The sequence below is a fragment of the Bombina bombina genome, chromosome 2, assembly GCF_027579735.1.
Source record: "Bombina bombina isolate aBomBom1 chromosome 2, aBomBom1.pri, whole genome shotgun sequence".
Taxonomy (NCBI): Eukaryota; Metazoa; Chordata; class Amphibia; order Anura; family Bombinatoridae; genus Bombina; species Bombina bombina.
In genome coordinates, this window is record NC_069500.1 from 857,100,239 (window position 1) to 857,116,459 (window position 16,221).

The 16,221-nt window shown below is 41.0% G+C and overlaps 1 pseudogene; it reads right to left on the reverse strand.

Moving 5' to 3' along the window:
- Positions 1-12,813: 12,813 nt before the first annotated feature.
- Positions 12,814-12,932, reverse strand: LOC128651072 (uncharacterized; annotated as a pseudogene).
- Between the last annotated feature and the right edge of the window lie 3,289 nt (positions 12,933-16,221).

Genomic DNA, 16,221 nt, shown 5'->3' on the forward strand with positions numbered 1-16,221 from the left:
CACACACTCAAACTCACTCCCACTTCAATCCCACACAATCACAACCAAACACTCAGCCTTTCACACTGTAAAAGATAAATAAAATGTGTAAGGTGTTATAAAAAAAAGTTTGGTGTATTTTGTAACAAATCCACCAAATCCGACCTAACTAAATATTATGCAATGCGCCTCTCTCTCTACTCTAACGACTTTCTCCTACTCACTGTAGTGTGCTGTAGCTCCAAGAACGGACCAAACACACTAAAGAAAATGGCGGCTGCGCAGGGGTTTAAGTATGAATTTTGAATCTCGTCATTACGTGGCGCATCTCTTAGAACTGGAGTAATTTTTTACGAGTCGTAGGCTAATTTGCATAAAACTACACTTTATTGAGACTTTACGTGAACAAAATACTGGCGCAAGTAGTTGCGACGACTAAAATGTGTATTTGCGCACATTTTAGCTGATCGCCGGTTTTTCCTACTTACGCCAGTTTAGCATCTGACGGCGCTGTATATTGGATAGCTCGAGTTGCGAGCTGAAACTGCGGGCGACGCGGGTTCCCTTGCTTGCGCCGCTAACTACGCCGTATATCGGATCGCGCCCCTGTTCAACAGAGGCCTCATTTTTAAAAGCCCATGTGGAAGCTACCGCTCTAGTGGAATGAGCTGTAATCCTTTCAGGAGGCTGCTGGCCAGCAGTCTCATAAGCTAAACGGATTATGATTCTCAGCCAAAAAGAAAGAGTAGCTTGTAAATAAAACTTTAAAGCACGAACCACGTCAAGATTGTGTAATAGACGTTCCTTCTTTGAAGAAGGATTAGGACACAGTGATGGAACAACAATCTCCTGATTGATATTCTTATTAGAAACCACCTTAGGAAGAAAACCAGGTTTGGTACGCAAAACTACCTTATCTGTATGGAAGATTAGATAAGGGGAATCACACTGTAAGGCAGATAACTCTGAAACTCTTCAAGCCGAAGAGATAGCTACCAAAAACAGAACTTTCCAAGATAGAAGTTTGATATCTATGGAATGCAGAGGTTCAAACGGAACCCCTTGAAGAACTTTAAGAACTACATTTTAACTCCATGGTGGAGCAACAGGTTTAAACACAGGCTTGATTCTAACTAAAGCCTGACAAAACGCCTGAATGTCTGGAACATCTGCCAGACACTTGTGCAGAAGAATAGACAGAGCAGAAATCTGTCCCTTTAAGGAACTAGCTGACAATCCCTTCTCCAATCCTTCTTGGAGAAAGGATAATATCTTAGGAATCCTGACTTTACTCCATGAGTAGCCCTTGCATTCACACCAATGAAGATATTTACACCATATCTTATGATAGTTTTTTCTGGTGACAGGCTTTCGAGCCCGAATTAGGAAATCAATGACCGACTCAAAGAAACCACATTTTGATAAAATCAAGCGTTCAATCTCCAAGCAGTCAGACGCAGAGAAATTAGATTTGGATGTTTGAATGGACCTTGGAGTAGAAGGTCCTGCCTCAGCGGCAGAGTCCATGGTAGAAGGGATGACATGTCCACCAGATCTGCATACCAAGTCCTGCGTGGCTATGCAGGTGCTATCAAAATCACTGAAGCTCTCTCCTGCTTGATCTTGGCAATCAGACTAGGGAGGAGAGGAAATGGTGCGAACACATAAGCCAGGCTGAAGGACCAGGGCACTGCTAGAGCATCTATCAGCGCTGCCTGGGGATCCCTTGACCTGGACCCGTAACAAGGAAGCTTGGCGTTCTGACGAGACGCCATCAGATCCAGTTCTGGTTTGCCCCATAGTTGAATCAGCTGGGCAAATACCTCCGGATGGAGCTCCCACTCCCCCGGATGAAAAGTCTGTCTACTTAGAAAATCCGCCTCCCAGTTCTCTACTCCTGGGATATGGATAGCTGAGAGATGGCAAGAGTGAACCTCTGCCCATAGAATTATCTTTGAAACCTCCAACATTGCAAGGGGGCTTCTTGTTCCCCCCTGATGGTTGATATAGGCTACAGTCGTGATATTGTCCGACTGAAATCTGATGAACCTGACCGCAGCTAGTTGAGGCCAAGCCTGAAGAGCATTGAATATCGCTCTCAGTTCCAGAATGTTTATCGGAAGGAGGGCTTCCTCCCGAGTCCACGAACCCTGAGCCTTCAAGGAGTTCCAGACTGCGCCCCAGGCCAGAAGGCTGGCATCTGTCATCACTATAGTCCACTCTGGCCTGCGGAAACTCATTCCCCTGGACAGATGGACCTGAGATAACCACCAGAGAAGAGAATCCCTGGTCTCTTGATACAGATTTAGCAGAGGGGACAAATCTGTGTAGTCCCCATTCCACTGATTGAGCATGCAAAGTTGCAGTGGTCTGAGATGTAGGCGGGCAAACGGAACTATGTCCATTGCCGCTACCATTAGGCCGATTACTTCCATACACTGAGCCACTGACGGCCGAGAAGTGGAATGAAGAGCACGGCAGGAAGTTAGAAGCTTTGATAACCTGACCTCTGTCAGAATTTTTTTTATTTCTACGGAATCTATTAGTGTTCTTAGGAAGGAAACTCTTGTGAGAGGGGAGAGAGAACTCTTTTCTTTGTTCACCTTCCACCCGTGAGACCTCAGAAAGGCCATAACAATGTCCGTATGGGACTTGGCGATTTGAAAAGTCAACGCCTGTATCAGAATGTAGTCTAGGTAAGGAGCCACCGCTATGCCCTGTGGCCTTAGAACCACCAGTAGGGACCCTAGAACCTTTGTAAAGATTCTTGGTGCCATGGCTAACCCGAAGGGAAGAGCCACAAACTGGTAATGCCTGTCTAAGAAGGCGAACCTGAGGAACTGATGATGATCTCTGTGAATCGGAATGTGGAGATAAGCATCCTTTAAGTCCATGGTAGTCATATATTGACCCTCCTGGATCATCGGGAGGATGGTTCGGATAGTCTCCATCTTGAAGGATGGGACCCTGAGAAATTTGTTTAGTATCTTGAGATCCAAGATTGGTCTGAAAGTTCCCTCTTTTTTGGGAACTATAAACAGATTTGAATAGAATCCCTGCCCCTGTTCCTCTCTTGGAACTGGGTGGATCACTCCCATAACCAGTAGGTCTTGAACACACCATAAGAATGCCTCTCTCTTTATCTGGTTTACAGATAATTGTGAGAGATGAAATCTCCCCTTTGGAGATGAAGCTCTGAAGTCCAGAAGATATCCCTGGGAAACAATCTCTAATACCCAGGGATCCTGGACATCTCTTGCCCAAGCCTGGGCGAAGAGAGAATGTCTGCCCCCCACTAGATCCGGTCCCGGATCGGGGGCTACTCCTTCATGCTGTCTTAGAGGCAGCCGCAGGTTTCTTGGCCTGCTTCCCCTTGTTCCAAGCCTGGTTAGGTCTCCAGACTGGTTTGGGTTGGGCGAAATTTCCCTCTTGCTTGCATTAGAGGAAACTGAAGCTGCGCCACTCTTGAACCCAAATAAAGACTTATCTCCCTTAAAAAAAAAAAGTCCTATTTATGAAATCATGTAAATGTTTTGTCACTAAGCAATATGAATATTAACATTAGTATTACCCTGTTATGTAAGCATGATCCAGTCGCTGTTAAATCACTGCATCAGGCTTACCTCAAATACACAAGGCTCTGTCAGCATTTTCTAGAACTTATTCATCTCTCTAGAAATAAAAATACTGAACATACCTCAAAGCAGGTAATCTGCAGGCCGTTCCACCAACTGAAGTTTTCCCATATTCTTCAGTTATGTGTGAGAACAGCAATGGACCTTAGTTACAAACCGCTAAGATCATCAAACCTCCAGGCAGAATTCTTCTTCTGATTTCTGCCTGAGAGTAAAACAGTACAACGCTGGTACCGTTTAAAAATAACAAACTCTTGATTGAAGGTAAAACTACACTAAGTCACCACATATCTCTTGATACTTCCTTTCTTGTCGAGAGTTGCAAGAGAATGACTGTGAGTGGCAGTTAGGGGAGGAGCTATATAGACAGCTCTGCTGTGGGTGTCCTCTTGCAACTTCCTGTTGAGAAGGAAATATCCCACAAGTAATGGATGAACCTGTGGACTGGATACACCTTACAAGAGAAATTACTTTTCTTTTATGTAATTGGCAAGAGTTAGTGACGTATGAGCTAGTGACGTAAGGGATATACAATCCTACCAGGAGGGGCAAAGTTTCCCAAACCTCAAAATGCCTATAAATACACCCCTCACCACACCCACAATTCAGTTTTACAAATTTTGCCTCCTATGGAGGTGGTGAAGTAAGTTTGTGTTAAGATTTCTACGTTGATATGCGCTTCTCAGCATTGTTGAAGCCCGATTCCTCTCAGAGTACAGCGAATGTCAGAGGGACATTCACTTATTGAATACGATGATTTCCCTAACGGGGGTCTATTTCATAGGTTCTCTGTAATCGGTCGTAGAGATTCATCTCCTACCTCCCTTTTCAGATCGACAATATACTCTCATTTTACCATTACTTCTGCTGATAACTGTTTCAGTACTGGTTTGGCTATCTGCTATATGTAGATGGGTGTCTTTTTGGTAAGTATGTTTTTTATTACTTAAGACACCTCAGCTATGGTTGGGCATGCATTTATATAAAGTTCTAAATATATGTATTGTACTTATATTTGCCATGAGTCAGGTTCATGTATTTCCTTCTGCAGGCTGTCAGTTTCATATTTGGGGAATATAAACATTTTTTTAAGATTTTTTTTTCTTAAATGGGGTTTAGTCTTTTTTCAATTGACTACTTCTTGCAAAGTGCGCCAAATGCTAAACTTTATTGCGTCATTCTTGGCGCGAGAATTTTTTTGGCGTGAAAGATACGTCTATGACGCAACTTTGTCATTTCCGGCGTCATAATTGACGCCAAAGCCTTACACGCGGTTGCGTCATTGGTGACGCGAGTGTGTCATTTCAGGTTATTATTGGTGCCAAAAAAGTTTGTTACATTGTGCGTCATACTTGGTGCCAAACTTTTTCATTATTTCAATACCCCATTGATGTTTGCCTCTTGCCTTTTTTCTCTATCAGAAGGCTATGCTATTTGCATTTTTCCCATTCCTGAAACAGTCATATAAGGAAATTGATAATTTTGCTTTATATGTTGTGTTTTCTTTTACATTTTGCAAGACGTCTCAATCTGATCCTGCCTCAGAAGTTTCTGCTGGAACATTGCTGCCTGACATCGGTTCTACCAAAGCTAAGTGCATTTGTTGTAAAATTGTGGAAATTATTTCGCCGAATGTCATTTGTAATAGTTGTCATGATAAACTTTTACATGCAGATAGTGTGTCCATCAGTAATAGTACATTGCCAGTTGCAGTTCCTTCAACTTCTAATGTACATGATATACCTGTGAATTTTAAAGAATTTGTTTCTGATTCTATTTTGAAGGCTTTGTCTGCATTTCCACCTTCTAATAAACGTAAAAGGTCTTTTAAAACTTCTCATTCAGTTGATGACATTTCAAATGACCAACAACATAATAATTTATCCTCTTCTGATGAGGATCTATCTGATACAGAAGATCCTTCCTCAGATATTGACACTGACAAATCTACTTATTTATTTAAAATAGAGTATATGCGTTATTTATTAAGAAGTGTTAATTACTTTGGATATTGAGGTAACCAGTCCTCTTGACGTTCAGTCTAATAAACATTTAAATGCTGTTTTTAAACCTCCTATGTTTTCTCCAGGGGTTTTTCCTATTCTTGAGGCTATTTCTGATATGAGTTCTAAGGAATGTAATAAGCCAGGTACTTCTGTTATTCCTTCTTCAAGGTTTAAAAAATTGTATCCTTTACCAGCAAAGTCTATAGAGTTTTGGGGAAAAATCCACAAAGTTGATGGGGCTATTTCTACTCTTGCTAAATGTACCACTATTCCTATGGAAGATAGTACTTCCTTTAAGGATCCTTTAGATAGGAAGCTTGAATCTTATCTAAGGAAGGCCTATTTATATTCAGGTCATCTTCTTAGACCTGCAATTTCTTTGGCTGATGTTGCGGCTGCATCAACTTTCTGGTATTTGTGGAATGTGTAGAATGCAATGATGTCATAGTGATCGTTTTCCATGACATTGTCCAATAGTATTATGTGTAAATGTAAATGTTGATTTGTGATGGTGTCGTATTTGTGAAGTGTTGTGAATGTTCGTTTGTACTAATATTCCGTAATGTTGAATGCGAGTGTTTTGATTTTGTATGAGTGTGCATTTATTTTTTCGTTTTGTTTTTCCGGATCGTAAGGTATATGTGTATTCCTCGTTTACTGTAATGTTTGCTTTTCCCCGCTTGTGAATGTGTAATGCGTGTGGGCTATGTTTTGTGATTGTTGTTATTACATTTTCATTTTGTTTTTATTGTGCATTATGTGGTATAGGTCATAAGACCCAGCAGTGCATATTTCTCGCGAGATCGAGTGTTAGTTGAAAAAGCGTGCTTTTCTGATTTCTCATTGATCTCTATGGGAGACTGTCTAACGTGGGAGTGATTACGCATATAAAATATACGTGTAGGAGTCACGTAAGGAGCTTGTTTTAAAACTCGTAATACCAGCGTTAAAAACAGCGTGCGTTTAAAAAAAACGTTGCGTAGCTAACGCACCCCATCTAACACAAAACTCTAAATCTAGGCGATAGTATGCTGAACATAAATGTAATATTTCATGTCCCTTCTAATAATATACCTTTATATCAACTATAAAATGTATTCCTTTGTCTGATTAGTCAGAATGTGATTCCTCTGTAACACAAAGTAGGGGTAATGTATGTAAAATTAAAATATTCTAATCTAGGACATGTAACTATTCCTAATTCTTAACATTCTTCCTCCTGTGATTCGTAACTAGCATGCATTGTGCAAACCAACCTGTATGCATGGTCTTTGAAAGTCAATTATCTTAAAAAACAATTTATGTAAGAACTTACCTGATAAATTCATTTCTTTCATATTAGCAAGAGTCCATGAGCTAGTGATGTATGGGATATACATTCCTACCAGGAGGGGCAAAGTTTCCCAAACCTCAAAATGCCTATAAATACACCCCTTACCCCACCCACAATTCAGTTTAAAGAATAGCCAAGAAGTAGGGTGATAAGAAAGGAGCGAAAGCATCAAAAAATAAGGAATTGGAATAATTGTGATTTATACAAAAAAATTATAACCACCACAAAAAAGGGTGGGCCTCATGGACTCTTGCTAACATGAAAGAAATGAATTTATCAGGTAAGTTCTTACATAAATTATGTTTTCTTTCATGTAATTAGCAAGAGTCCATGAGCTAGTGACGTATGGGATAGCAAATACCCAAGATGTGGAACTTCCACGCAAGAGTCACTAGAGAGGGAGGGATAAGATAAAGACAGCCAATTCCGCTGAAAAAATAATCCACAACCCAAATCAAAAAAATGAAATAATAAGCAGCAGAATCAAACTGAAACAGCTGCCTGAAGTACTTTTCTACCAAATACTGCTTCTGAAGAAGAGAAAACATCAAAATGGTAGAATTTAGTAAAAGTATGCAAAGAAGACCAAGTTGCTGCTTTGCAAATTTGATCAACAGAAGCTTCATTCCTCAAAGCCCAGGAAGTAGAAACTGACCTAGTAGAATGAGCTGTAATCCTTTGAGGCGGGGACTTACCCGACTTTACATAAGCATGATGAATCAAAGATTTTAACCAAGATGCCAAAGAAATGGCAGAAGCCTTCTGACCTTTCCTGGAACCAGAAAAGATAACAAATAGACTGGAAGTCTTTCTAAAACCTTTAGTAGCTTCAACATAATATTTCAAAGCTCTTACTACATCCAAAGAATGTAAAGATCTCTCCAGAGAATTCTTAGGATTAGGACATAATGAAGGGACAACTATTTCTCTACTAATGTTGTTAGAATTCACAACCTTAGGTAAAAATGTAAATGAAGTCCGCAACACCGCCTTATCCTGATGAAAAATCAGAAAAGGAGATTCACAAGAAAGAGCAGATAACTCAGAAACTCTTCTAGCAGAAGAGATGGCCAAAAGGAACAACACTTTCCAAGAAAGTAATTTAATATCCAGAGAATGCATAGGTTCAAACGGAGTAGCCTGTAAAGCCCTCAGAACCAAATTAAGACTCCAAGGAGGAGAGATTGACTTAATGACAGGCTTGATACGAACCAAAGCCTGTACAAAACAATGAATATCAGGATGATTAGCAATCTTTCTGTGAAAAAGAACAGAAAAAGCAGAGATTTGACCTTTCAAAGAGCTTGCAGACAAACCCTTATCCAAACCATCCTGAAGAAACTGTAAAATTCTAGGAATTCTAAAAGAATGCCAAGAGAATTTATGAGAAGAACACCAAGAAATGTAAGTCTTCCAGACTCGGTAATAAATCTTCCTAGACACAGATTTACGAGCCTGTATCATAGTATTAATCACTGAGTCAGAGAAACCTCTATGACTAAGAATCAAGCGTTCAATCTCCATACCTTCAAATTTAATGATTTGAGATCCTGATGGAAAAATGGGCCTTGAGATTGGTCTGGCATTAACGGAAGTGTCCAAGGTTGGCAACTTGCCATCCGAACGAGATCCGCATACCAAAACCTGTGAGGCCATGCTGGAGCCACCAGCAATACAAACGAACGTTCCATTAGAATTTTGGAAATCACTTTTGGAAGAAGAACTAGAGGCGGAAAGATATAAGCAGGTTGATAATTCCAAGGAAGCGACAACGCGTCCACTGCTTCCGCCTGAGGATCCCTGGATCTGGACAGATACCTGGGAAGTTTCTTGTTTAGATGAGAGGCCATCAGATCTATTTCTGGAAGTCCCCAGATTTGAACAATCTGAAGAAATACCTCTGGGTGAAGAGACCATTCGCCCGGATGTAACGTCTGGCGACTGAGATAATCCGCTTCCCAAATGTCTACACCTGGGATATGAACCGCAGAGATTAGACAGGAGCTGGATTCCGCCCATACAAGTATCCGAGATACTTCTTTCATAGTCTGAGGACTGTGGGTCCCACCTTGATGATTGACATATGCCACGGTTGTGACATTGTCTGTCTGAAAACAAATAAACGATTCCCTCTTCAGAAGAGGCCAGAACTGAAGAGCTCTGAAAATTGCACGGAGTTCCAAAATGTTGATTGGTAATTTCGCCTCCTGAAATTCCCAAACCCCCTGTGCTGTCAGAGATCCCCATACAGCTCCCCAACCTGAAAGACTCACATCTGTTGAGATTACAGTCCAGGTTGGACGGAAAAAAGAGGCCCCTTGAATTAGACAATGGTGATTCAACCACCAAGTCAGAGAAGATCAAACATTGGGATTTAAGGATATTAATTGTGATATCTTTGTATAATCCCTGCACCACTGGTTCAGCATACAAAGCTACCGAAGGGAATGATTGAGACTGAAGGTTTCGACAAGCTGAAACCAACTTCAGACGTCTCTTTTCTGTTAGAGACAAAGTCATAGACACTGAATCTATTTGAAAGCCCAAAAAGGTTACCTTTGTCTGAGGAATCAATTAACTCTTTGGTAAATTGATCCTCCAACCATGTCTTTGAAGAAACAACACAAGTTGATTTGTATGAGATTCTGCAGAATGTAAAGACTGATCAAGTACCAAGATATCGCCCAAATAAGGAAATACCGCAATACCCTGTTCTCTGATTACAGAGAGAAGGGCACCAAGAACCTTTGAAAAGATCCTTGGAGCTGTTGCTAGGCCAAACGGAAGGGCAACAAACTGGTAATGCTTGTCTAGAAAAGAGAATCTCAGGAACTGATAGTGATCTGGATGAATTGGAATATGAAGATATGCATCCTGTAAGTCTATTGTAGACATATAATGCCCTTGCTGAACAAAAGGCAGAATAGTCCTTATAGTCACCATTTTGAATGTTGGTATCCTTACATAACAATTCAATATTTTTAGATCCAGATCTGGTCTGAAGGAATTCTCCTTCTTTGGTACAATGAAGAGATTTGAGTAAAACACCAGACCCCGTTCCAGAACTGGAACTGGCACAATTACCCCAGCCAACTCTAGGTCTGAAACACATTTCAGAAACGCCTGAGCCTTCACTGGGTTTACTGGAATGCGTGAGTGAAAAAATCTTCTCACAGGCGGCCTTACCTTGAAACCTATTCTGTACCCTTGTGAAACAATGTTCTGAATCCAAAGACTGTGAATCAAATTGATCCAAATATCTTTGAAAAATCGTAACCTGCCCCCTACCAGCTGTGCTGGAATGAGGGCCACACCTTCATGCGGATTTGGGAGCTGGTTTTGACTTTCTAAAAGGCTTGGATTTATTCCAGACTGGAGAAGGTTTCCAAACGGAAACTGTTCCTTTAGGGGAAGGGTCAGGCTTTTGTTCCTTATTCTGATGAAAGGAACGAACCGTTAGATTTTTTGACCTGAGGCAAAAAAGTTCTTTCCCCCCAGTAACAGTTGAAATTATAGAATCCAACTGTGAACCAAATAATTTATTACCTTGGAAAGAAAGAGAAAGCAAAGTTGACTTAGAAGTCATATCTGCATTCCAAGATTTCAGCCATAAAGCTCTTCTAGCTAAAATAGCTAAAGACATATACCTGACATCAATTCTAATGATATCAAAAATGGCATCACAAATAAAGTTATTAGCATGTTGAAGAAGTTTAACAATGCTATAAGCATTATGGTCTGACACTTGTTGCGCTAAAGCCTCCAACCAGAAAGTGGAAGCTGCAGCAACATCAGCCAAAGAAATAGCAGGTCTAAGAAGATTACCTGAACATAAATAAGCTCTCCTTAGAAAGGATTCAAGCTTCCTATCTAAAGGATCCTTAAAGGAAGTACTATCTGCTGTAGGAATAGTAGTACGTTTAGCAAGAGTAGAGATAGCCCCATCAACTTTAGGGATTTTGTCCCAAAATTCTAATCTATCAGATGGCACAGGGTACAATTTATTAAACCTTGGAGAAGGAGTAAATGAAGTACCCAGACTATTCCATTCCCTAGAAATTACTTCTGAAATAGCATCAGGAACTGGAAAAACTTCTGGAATAACTACATGAGGTTTAAAAAATGAATTTAAACGCTTAGTAGATTTAGTATCAAGAGGACTAGACTCCTCCATATCTAAAGCAATCAACACTTCTTTAAGTAAAGAACGAATAAACTCCATCTTAAATAAATATGAAGATTTATCAGTGTCAATATCTGAAACAGAATCTTCTGAACCAGATAGATCCTCATCAGAAATAGATAAGTCAGAATGATGGCGGTCACTTTAAAATTCATCTGAAATATGAGAAGTTTTAAAAGACCTTTTACGTTTACTGGAGGAATATCAGACAGAGCCTTCCTAATAGAATTAGAAACAAATTCTTTAACATTAACAGGAACATCCTGAACATTAGATGTTGAAGGAAAAACAACAGGTAAAGGATTATTACTAATGGAGACACTATCTGCGTTAGAAAGCTTATCATGACAACTAACACAAACTACAGCCGGAGGAACAGTTACCAAAAGTTTACAACAGATGCACTTAACTTTGGTAGAACCAGCATCAGGCAGCGTCTTTCCAGAAGTAGATTCTGATCCAGGGTCAGGTTGTGACATCTTGCAATATGTAATAGAAAAAACAACATATAAAGCAAAATTATCAAATTCCTTAAATGACAGTTTCAGGAATGGGAAAAGATGCAAAATAAACAAGCCTCTAGCAACCAGAAGCAATAAAAAAGTGAGACTTAAATAATGTGAAAAAGGTGGAGATCAGAATGACGCCCACATTTTTTGGCACCAAGTATGCCGCAACATCCTCTAACGTCAAAAATGACGCCCACATTTTTTGGCGCAAAAAAAGTCTGTGACACACATACGTCAAAATATGACGCAACCACGAACAAACTTCCGGCGTCAACTATGGCGCCGGAAATGACAAAATTTTGCGCCAAAAAAGTTCGCGCAAAGAATGACGCAATAAATTGAAGCATTTTCTGCCCCTGCGAGCCTAACAGCCCGCAGGGAAAAAAGTAAATTGAAAATTTTTAAGGTAAGAAAAAATTTATTTATTCATATGCATTATCCCAAATAATGAAACTGACAGTCTGAATGAAGGAATACTGATTATCCTGAATCATGGCAAATATAAGTTTAAACACATATATTTAGAACTTTACATATAAAGTGCCCAACCATAGCTTAGAGGGTCATAAATAAAATAAGACTTACTTACCCTAAGACACTCATCTACGTATAGTAGATAGCCAAACCAGTACTGAAATGAGAATCAGTAGAGGTAATGGTAGATAAGAGTATATCGTCGATCTGAAAAGGGAGGTAGGAGAAGAAATCTCTACGACCGATAACAGAGAACCTATGAAATAGATCCCCTAGAGGAAGACCATTGTATTCAAATAGGCAATACTCTCTTCACATCCCTCTGACATTCACTGCACTCTGAGAGGAAAATCGGGCTCCAGCCTGCTGCGAAGCACATATCAACGTAGAATCTAGCACAAACTTACTTCACCACCTCCATGGGAGGCAAAGTTTGTAAAACTGAATTGTGGGTGTGGTGAGGGGTGTATTTATAGGCATTTTGAGGTTTGGGAAACTTTGCCCCTCCTGGTAGTTATGTATATCCCATACGTCACTAGCTCATGGACTCTTGCTAATTACATGAAAGAAAGATAATTATCTTTAATACAATGGACATCTAATTTTTAGTAATTGCAAGCTACATTTGTTTCAATAAATATTGCTAGTATCAGAAAATAAGATGCATGTTTCACTGCTTTAAAAATGAAAAAAAAGCCTACCTCACCTGGTGTTCCCAGGCTGCCTCCCATCCAGGTACTGACCAGGCCTGGCCCTGCTTAACTTTCAAGATCAGGCGGGATGGGGTGCATTCAAGGCAGTGTAGCAGTAGACACATAGTGCTTCTTCCCAATGCTTTTTGTTCTTGCTCATGCTGTCATTCACAGTCTGTAAAAAATTGAAGAGTTAAAAAGGGGTTAAAATTTAGATGGCAAATATATAAATAAATTAATAAATAGTGCCAGTATAGCTAATTACATGAAAGAAAACAGAATTTATGCTTACCTGATAAATTACTTTCTCCAACGGTGTGTCCGGTCCACGGCGTCATCCTTACTTGTGGGATATTCTCTTCCCCAACAGGAAATGGCAAAGAGCCCAGCAAAGCTGGTCATATGATCCCTCCTAGGCTCCGCCTACCCCAGTCATTCGACCGACGTACAGGAGGAAATATGCATAGGAGAAACCATATGATACCGTGGTGACTGTAGTTAGAGAAAATAATTCATCAGACCTGATTAAACAAACCAGGGCGGGCCGTGGACCGGACACACCGTTGGAGAAAGTAATTTATCAGGTAAGCATAAATTCTGTTTTCTCCAACATAGGTGTGTCCGGTCCACGGCGTCATCCTTACTTGTGGGTACCAATACCAAAGCTTTAGGACACGGATGAAGGGAGGGAGCAAATCAGGTCACCTAAATGGAAGGCACCACGGCTTGCAAAACCTTTCTCCCAAAAATAGCCTCTGAAGAAGCAAAAGTATCAAATTTGTAAAATTTGGCAAAAGTGTGCAGTGAAGACCAAGTCGCTGCCTTACATATCTGGTCAACAGAAGCCTCGTTCTTGAAGGCCCATGTGGAAGCCACAGCCCTAGTGGAGTGAGCTGTGATTCTTTCAGGAGGCTGCCGTCCGGCAGTCTCATAAGCCAAACGGATAATGCTTTTAAGCCAAAAGAAAAGAGAGGTAGAAGTTGCTTTTTGACCTCTCCTTTTACCAGAATAAACAACAGACAAAGAAGAAGTTTGTCCGAAATCTTTAGTGGCCTCTAAATAGAATTTTAGAGCACGGACTACGTCCAAATTGTGTAACAAACGTTCCTTCTTTGAAACTGGATTCGGGCACAAAGAAGGTACAACTATCTCCTGGTTAATATTCTTGTTGGAAACAACTTTCGGAAGAAAACCAGGCTTAGTACGCAAAACCACCTTATCTGCATGGAACACCAGATAGGGCGGAGAACACTGCAGAGCAGATAACTCTGAAACTCTTCTAGCAGAAGAAATTGCAACCAAAAACAAAACTTTCCAAGATAATAACTTAATATCTACGGAATGTAAGGGTTCAAACGGAACTCCTTGAAGAACTGAAAGAACTAGATTAAGACTCCAGGGAGGAGTCAAGGGTCTGTAAACAGGCTTGATTCTAACCAGAGCCTGAACAAACGCTTGAACGTCTGGCACAGCTGCCAGCCTTTTGTGAAGTAAAACAGATAACGCAGAAATCTGTCCCTTCAGAGAACTTGCAGATAATCCCTTCTCCAAACCCTCTTGTAGAAAGGATAAAATCCTAGGAATTTTTATCTTGTTCCATGGGAATCCTTTAGATTCACACCAATAGATATATTTTTTCCATATCTTATGGTAAATTTTTCTAGTTACAGGCTTCCTAGCCTGAATCAGAGTATCTATTACAGAATCTGAAAACCCACGCTTTGATAAAATCAAGCGTTCAATCTCCAAGCAGTCAGTTGGAGAGAAACCAGATTCGGATGTTCGAATGGACCTTGAACAAGAAGGTCCTGTCTCAAAGGTAGCTTCCATGGTGGAGCCGATGACATATTCACCAGGTCTGCATACCAAGTCCTGCGTGGCCACGCAGGAGCTATCAAGATCACCGAAGCCCTCTCCTGGTTGATCCTGGCTACCAGCCTGGGAATGAGAGGAAACGGTGGGAAAACATAAGCTAGGTTGAAGGTCCAAGGTGCTACTAGTGCATCTACTAGAGTCGCCTTGGGATCCCTGGATCTGGACCCGTAACAAGGAACCTTGAAGTTCTGACGAGACGCCATCAGATCCATGTCTGGAATGCCCCATAATTGAGTTATTTGGGCAAAGATTTCCGGGTGGAGTTCCCACTCCCCCGGATGGAATGTCTGACGACTCAGAAAATCCGCTTCCCAATTTTCCACTCCTGGGATGTGGATTGCAGACAAGTGGCAGGAGTGATCCTCCGCCCATTGAATTATCTTGGTCACTTCCTCCATCGCCAGGGAACTCCTTGTTCCCCCCTGATGGTTGATATATGCAACTGTCGTCATGTTGTCTGATTGAAACCTTATGAATTTGGCCTCCGCTAGATGAGGCCAAGCTTTGAGAGCATTGAATATCGCTCTCAGTTCCAGAATGTTTATCGGGAGAAGAGGTTCTTCCCGAGACCATAGACCCTGAGCTTTCAGGGGTTCCCAGACCGCGCCCCAGCCCACCAGACTGGCGTCGGTCGTGACAATGACCCACTCTGGTCTGCGGAAGCTCATTCCCTGTGACAGGTTGTCCAGGATTAGCCACCAACGGAGTGAATCTCTGGTCCTTTGGTCTACTTGAATCGTCGGAGACAAGTCTGTATAATCCCCATTCCACTGTCTGAGCATGCACAGTTGTAATGGTCTTAGATGAATTCGTGCAAAAGGAACTATGTCCATTGCTGCAACCATCAATCCTATTACTTCCATGCACTGCGCTATGGAAGGACGAAGAACAGAATGAAGGACTTGACAAGAGCTTAGAAGTTTTGATTTTCTGACCTCCGTCAGAAAAATCCTCATTTCTAAGGAGTCTATTATTGTTCCCAAGAAGGGAACTCTTGTTGACGGGGAAAGAGAACTTTTTTCTATGCTTACTTTCCATCCGTGAGATCTGAATAATCTCTTTCAAATCAGGACCAAACAGTGTTTTGCCCTTGAAAGGGATGTTAAGCAATTTTGTCTTGGAAGACACATCCGCTGACCAAGACTTTAGCCAGAGCGCTCTGTGCGCCACGATAGCAAAACCTGGATTTTTCGCCGCTAATCTCGCTAATTGCAAAGCGGCATCTAGAATAAAAGAGTTAGCCAATTTAAGTGCATGAACTCTGTCCATAACCTCCTCATACGAAGATTCTTTATTGAGCGACTTTTCTAGTTCTTCGAACCAGAAACACGCTGCCGTAGTGACAGGAACAATGCATGAAATTGGTTGAAGAAGGTAACCTTGCTGAACAAACATTTTTTTAAGCAAACCTCTAATTTTTTATCCATAGGATCTTTAAAAGCACAACTATCTTCTATGGGAATAGTAGTGCGTTTGTTTAGAGTAGAGACCGCCCCCTCGACCTTAGGGACTGTCTGCCATAAGTCCTTTCTGGG